Raw genomic sequence first — 6,587 nt, 5'->3', positions numbered from 1 at the left:
AACCAAAACTTCTGCGAGTGCTTAATGAAGACCAACAACTCAACATTTATCTTAGAGGCAACGGTTTATATGACTTGAGGCAATTATGAGGCAATTTATTAGACTAGAGGCAACGGTTTATATGCAGCAGATAGCCGACATTTTCCACGCATGCGTTCTCCAAACCGAATAACTCGCTTCACGGCCTCCAGCAGGCGTGGGCAGCTGAGGGCTGGCTTGATGGCGCCACCGAGCCGGGTGTCCGCCGTCGGCAGGTGACGGCCTGTGAGTGTGAGGCGGAACGGCGGCCAACCTGTGGTTCGCCAAAGCCGGCAGGCCGGAAGAATGGGCGATGGGTCATCGGTTTGCCAGCAGCAATAACCGATTGGTCAGCTGCAGTGGTTGATGGGAGAGGCGCTTACGGCACACACCGATTGTTCAACTGTCGTCTCTGATGAGAGGGGCGCTTAGCTTTAAGCGTTGCGCTCTCGCGTCAGTCCACCCCTCAAACCACGTCTTACTGCGGCATGCTTATCATCGGAAATAAACGACAGCAACACATTTCCATCGACGTGGCGCCCGACACGCCAATCGGCAAGCCCTTCCCGAAACACCAATCACAACGGGGAAAGACAGTGGCATTTGCAATCACTCACACGTTGGCGAGAGTCCATACCACGATCAAGCCAGCTGACAAAGGCCACTATGGACGTGTCAGGCGAACCCTCCAGGGCAAGGGCAACAACCAAGGTGGTGGAGAGGGCAGCATTTGCCCACATCTGGACTGCTGCACAACGGTGACAGTGCAGCCCCTGTTTCAAAGGGGCACTTCCTAGCGCAGTCCATGCACCGCCCACGGCGTCCACGGATGGCACGCGGTCGTTTTCCGTAAGCGCACATGCTGCCCAACCAGGGAACCTACCACAACTGCGTGCCAACCGCAGCGTGTCGGCAGCGGCGTTCCCGACCTGGCCGGGCCGTCTACGCCACAGCCGGGCCGACTGCGTCACGTCCGCAACGCCCGCGCCACGTCTGTACAACGTCCGAGCTGCCCGCGCCACGGCCGGGCCGCCCGCGCCACGTCCGCACCATCCGCGCTATGTCCGCACCACGTCCAAGCCGCCCGCGCCACGGCCGGGCCGCCCGCGCCACGTGCGCACCGTCCGCGCTACGTCCGCACCACGTCCGCACCGCCCGCGCTACGCTCGCTCATCTCGGCACCAGCAGCACGCCCCGCGGGTCGCAGCCCGATTGCCAATTTGGACGGCTCGTCTGGCGTCTGAGGTTTTCGCCAGCTCCCTACGGGCCTGTCTGCCGGACGCCCGGGGCAATCTCAGACAAAAACACTGCGGTACGCCGCCGGTTGCGGCCGACGCGCGGCGATGCGGCCGCCGACGATTTGCTGCTGCGTGGCCCGTCTGCGGCGGTAAGCGCTTATGCGGTCTCTGCGCACACCAATGTCAAGTCTGCTATCGACAGCAAGAAGTGATTGGAAGAGACTTCTACGACGTCGCAAAGGCCGCCATGTTCGAAACCCGGAATCGGCAGCTGTTTTGATCTCTACGGATGGACGACGCATTCGTACCAGTTCACTGTACTCCTGTTTCCGATATCAATGTTGTATTCTCTGTTGTGTTTCAGGTTAGGTTACCATTCGTATCTCCGTCAGCTACCTATACCTTAAACATTCTTTGTAAGCCGTTGCGTAGTACCAGTCGTTTATTCAGTGGCGGCACGCGAACGGCATTGACTTTCGAACCTGCGTACCACGAGGTGAAAAGATGGACGTCGTGGAGCAGCCGCGCCGCGCCGCGCCACCGCCACGTAGCCAGACGCCGAAGTTGCCCCCTGTGCCTCACGAAAACGCGCCGCGGTAGACTGAGCAGCTGGTGCTCCTCAGGCCGCAGAACACAAGTTTGTGCTCCCAGAAATTGAGAAATGCAGGCCAAAGTCGGCAATACAGCAAATGTAAGATGTTTAAACAAAGGTGAAAACCAGCCGCAAAAATTAATTGACACTTTTAGCAAGATGGACAAAACGAAACATTCGGTCAAGAGCGGGCTGACACGAACTTCGGACGTGGCGGTGCTCAAGCTTGGATGCGAAACTTCTAACGCCAGCGGTTTTGATTTGTGCTTCCAAACTTCATGATATAATGCGTTGCGACCTTCGCGAATGTTCCAAATTCTCATGGAAATATAGCGGCTGCTTGCGAGCCGGAAGGCTAAACGGAATGTTCCACATTTGAAGATATTGAAACAAGGACAAGTATCATGAAATCAGCTCACTTGTAACTTATAAGTATACTTGGAAAGTTCAAGTGGAATAGGCTGCTCCAGACAACACAATATCCCTGCTCAGTAAATATGACCCTCAATACGTCATTGTTTGATTGCGCCATCGTAACTCGCACACTATTGAGAGCCAATCGACGGCCGTTGTATGTGGAAATCGTCTCTACAAACGCCAGATATGAAGGACTCGACGGTCAAATATTGCTTAGCCTTGCCTGCCGCATGGCTACTGGAATGACAGGTTTGAATGACGTTGTTATGGCATCTTAGATGGCTGGATGACTTTGAAACAGTCTCCGTAAAAAGTCTGCCCATCGTCGCGGGCGTGTAGCTTAGAAACTAGAGGAGTGTAGGTCTGAGGAAGGGCAGGACTGTGAAATGCACCGAATGATCTTCAGTACGTCGATATCAATTCAAAACCGGGAAAAGAAAGAGCGGAACTTCTTCTTAATGTGGAACACTCCCTACTAACGTCAAAAAACATTTGCGGGCACTACGATTGTCTAGCAGGCATTCCAATTTGCCTGCATTCCAATATTCCCGTCTACGGGCTGATCTGTAGTGGGTGTGGTTATCCCCCCCCCCCATCCCACCATCTCCGCTTTTGACTCATGTCGTCTAAGTGTGCAGCAACGGACAAAAAATAAAATCAGTGGGTTACATGACATCTAACCTTTCTAGAGACTGTTGGGCGCAGCGAGAGCGAAAAGCAGCATGCAGTTGGAAAGGGTGAACGCAACGCCCACTGAAGTTCTTGGCTCGTCTTGCCCTTGGAAATGTCATTAGCCCATCACAGGATTCAAAACTAGCAAAAGACTGTTGCCGAGCGGTACAGGCTGGCAACAGGCGTGTCCAGGGTCCCTCTATCGACTTAGGTTCACATTTTACTTAAAGCACTCGCCGCCGTGGGGGGGGGGGGGGGGGTCTGAGTTGGCGCTCGGTCATTTACGGCGTCTACTTTCATGTACATGTCGTCACGCGATTGCTTAGAGCCTGCCGACGGCGCGGGCGAAATTCCGCGTCAACTGAAAATTTGTACATTGAGCTGTTAATTGGCACGAAAAAGGTTCCCCGCCTTGCATTCATGCCGCCTTAGCGGCTGATGAATGCCGCCAACGCGGTATACAGAGCGGCGGCGAATGTGATTAATGGATGTGGTAGGGGGCGCAGGCTACCGGCGTCGCATGACGGCCTAACGACACAGGCGCGCGGAGCGGCCGTCCCCAGCAGACCGCGGCGAGGCGGGCCCGACGCCCGCCGGCCGAGGACGCCGGCGCGGTACCCACCGAGCTTGTTCTGGATGGCGGCCATGATGTCGTCGGAGCCGCACAGCCAGCAAGGCGTCGTGCCGCACAGCTGCACGTGGTACTTGCCCACCGGGTTCCTGGCGAGCGGGCGGACGGTCAGCGGGCGGCCGGCGGCGGCACGCGACCGGCGCTGTCAGCCCCGGTCTGGCGGCAGACGGTACAGCACGCCGCCGGGCCGCCGCCGCCAGCAGGCGAGCGGTGGGCCGCTCCAGCGCATGGGACCAGACGGCGCTCAAGGCTTCACTTCAGGATGGGAGGTTCCCGAGCCGCGAAAATCACACGGGATCGCTGAAACGCTGGGCTCGACCCAGCATCAGACAAGCGGCGGCGCCTGACAGGCTTTGCCAAAAACGCGGCCCGGCGCGAGCTACTCAGCAAACTGAACCAACTACACTGGCACATCAACCCCTTACGATCAACAGTTATGGGTCACCAGCGAGAGCGTCCGCCTGGCTCCGACCTGTTGAACATGGTGTAGAAGGTGGCCACCTCGTAGACACGCATGTTGGGCATGTCGAGCATCTTAGCGACGGCGTGCATGGCCGAGATGGGGAGCCAGCCATGCTGCCGCTGCGCCAGGTCCAGCAGCGGGATCACGGCCGCCTTCTGGTGGCCGTCCGGGTAGATGGAGATGATGGCTTCCGCCCGCTGTCGACACGCCACACGCGCGGCAGTGCAGCGGGTCAAACACAAGCGCCTCGTGTGACAGCGGGAAACTAGAGCGTTATGCGGTGCTGGAGCTGGAGCTTTGACCGCCGCCGGGACGGGAGCGACGAGACGTCACACAGCGGCGGGCGACGGATCTGCCAGCCGGCAGGACGGGACGGGACGGGACGGGACGGGACGGGACGGGACGGGACGGGACGGGACGGGACGGGACGGGACGGGACGGGACGGGACGGGACGGGACGGGACGGGACGGGACGGGACGCGGGACGGGACGGGACGGGACGGCAGACGCAGGTCGGCAGCCGCCACCTGTCCAGACGGGCGCAACAGAAACACGCAGCAGCGGGTTATACACCCGGCCGCCACGCGGACGTGACCACACTGTTCGGCCGCCACTACGCCTCATGGTTGTGGGCTATCTAGCAGGCTGTGACAGCCAAATCAAGCTACTGGGCAGTGACACATGGTGGATCCTGATGGGACTTCATCTACTGATAAGCACTTTGAGAACAGATAATCATTGGTGCGAGTCCAAGAGCACTACAGCTATACACCAGTTTGAAATAAAGTTATTTACAACATACGTGGATATGTACATTGGAGATGTGGGACCACTTCAGATCAAAGAAACACATAGATCTCAACACGGCCCTAGTTAAACCAGGTTCCGCTTCCCTTCTGAACATTCCGAATCTCCGGAACCTGGACCACCCAGGCATATGGAAGACCTGTATTCTGTTAGCATCCATTCTTCCCAAGGTACCGCCTTCCCAACGACCCCACGGTGCCCACCCTTCCTACCAGGGTGAGAGGCAGGCGACGCCATATAGCTTCAGCAGCTGAGTGCGACGTGAAGCCCCAATGACACACAACTTTTGGATCCCAAATACTTCCAGTGGTCCAGAACCATCCTCCTGCACAGAGGCATCCGCGGAGACTGGCCCGGCCACCAGCACCAGGTTATCGGCGGAGACTGGCCCGGCCGCCAGCGCCAGGTCATCCGCGGAGACTGGCCCGGCCACCAGCACCAGGTCATCCGCGGAGACTGGTCCGGCCGCCAGCACCAGGTCATCGGCGGAGACTGGCCCGGCCGCCAGCGCCAGGTCATCCGCGGAGACTGGCCCGGCCACCAGCACCAGGTCATCGGCGGAGACTGGTCCGGCCGCCAGCACCAGGTCATCGGCGGAGACTGGCCCGGCCGCCAGCACCAGGTCATCGGCGGAGACTGGCCCCGGCCACCAGCACCAGGTCATCGGCGGTAGACTGACCCGACTCAGCAACAGGTCAGTCCTCACCTTCAGGTTATCGGCCGTGAACTCGAACGGCGTGTTCGGGTTGTTGGCGTCTGAGTCCCCGGTGGACGAACAACTGGCCACTGGCAGCAGGGGAGGTCTTGTGCAGCTGACGTACCCCCCTCTGCGCCTGTAGAACAACAACATGGGTCAGGCTGATGCCTCACCTGACTGTCCACTTGTTAATGACTGCTACGTGGCAGTAATGCATGTGGTGATATCTGCAATTTTAGATATAGTGGTACCAAACAGATCTTCACATTTCAACTCAGTGTGAAAAAGCAGGAACCTGGATGGGCTTGTGCGGAGATTAAATCAGCCTGTTATGGTATACAATGAGCACCATCTTCTCAAGCTGTGCTGAGCATCTCCTAAGCAGATGATGATGATGATTTGGGTTTAAGGGTGAGCTGACTGTCCTGGTCATATGGCTCCCATTGGCCAGGCAGGGATTGTTGTACATACCCTGAGCCCCTGCCATCCTTAAAGTTGCGCCATTCCAGTTTAGCGGGTTAACTGCTCTCAGCACCAACGTGGGACAACAAATGGGACTTCAGCCTCAGACACTTGATATGTAGGTGATAATACTCAAGCATTTTAGTTATTGGGCAGCAGCACACAGCATGATATTATGAAATATAATAAAGTAGTTCAGATTTTCAGCCTGACCCCATATTTGAGGGCTGAATTTTTATTTAATGGCCCTGTGCCAAGATGGATTTTTAGTGATGCAAAGCAGATATCAAACATATCAAAGCCCAGAAACATTACCTCAACCCAGCATGAAAATTAAATCCATTCATTTCAAAACTGATATGATGATCCCAGCACATATGAGCAAAGCTCAGCTCAAATGAAGATATGCTGAACTTTGCATGCATTTTTCAGGTTTTTTCAGCACAGGTACCCCTGCATTTTCACATGGAGCTTCGTCTAAAATAACCATTGCAATCTGATACAGTGGCAGAAAGTCAATGGTGATAATGTGCCCAACTCAAGGCTTTCTAATTTCAGTGTAACTGTGCTGGAATCATTGGCACTACCCC

At 56.5% G+C, this 6,587-nt stretch overlaps 1 pseudogene; it reads right to left on the bottom strand.

Annotated features, from left to right (window-relative positions):
- The window catches only part of LOC119105491 (NADH dehydrogenase [ubiquinone] flavoprotein 2, mitochondrial-like), an 8,023-nt pseudogene extending 2,055 nt beyond the window's left edge, over nt 1-5,968 (bottom strand).
- Between the last annotated feature and the right edge of the window lie 619 nt (nt 5,969-6,587).

The sequence above is a fragment of the Pollicipes pollicipes genome, unplaced genomic scaffold, assembly GCF_011947565.3.
Source record: "Pollicipes pollicipes isolate AB1234 unplaced genomic scaffold, Ppol_2.1 Scaffold_6138;HRSCAF=7277_pilon_pilon_pilon, whole genome shotgun sequence".
Taxonomy (NCBI): domain Eukaryota; kingdom Metazoa; phylum Arthropoda; class Thecostraca; order Pollicipedomorpha; family Pollicipedidae; genus Pollicipes; species Pollicipes pollicipes.
This window is presented reverse-complemented; position numbering and strand designations above follow the sequence as displayed.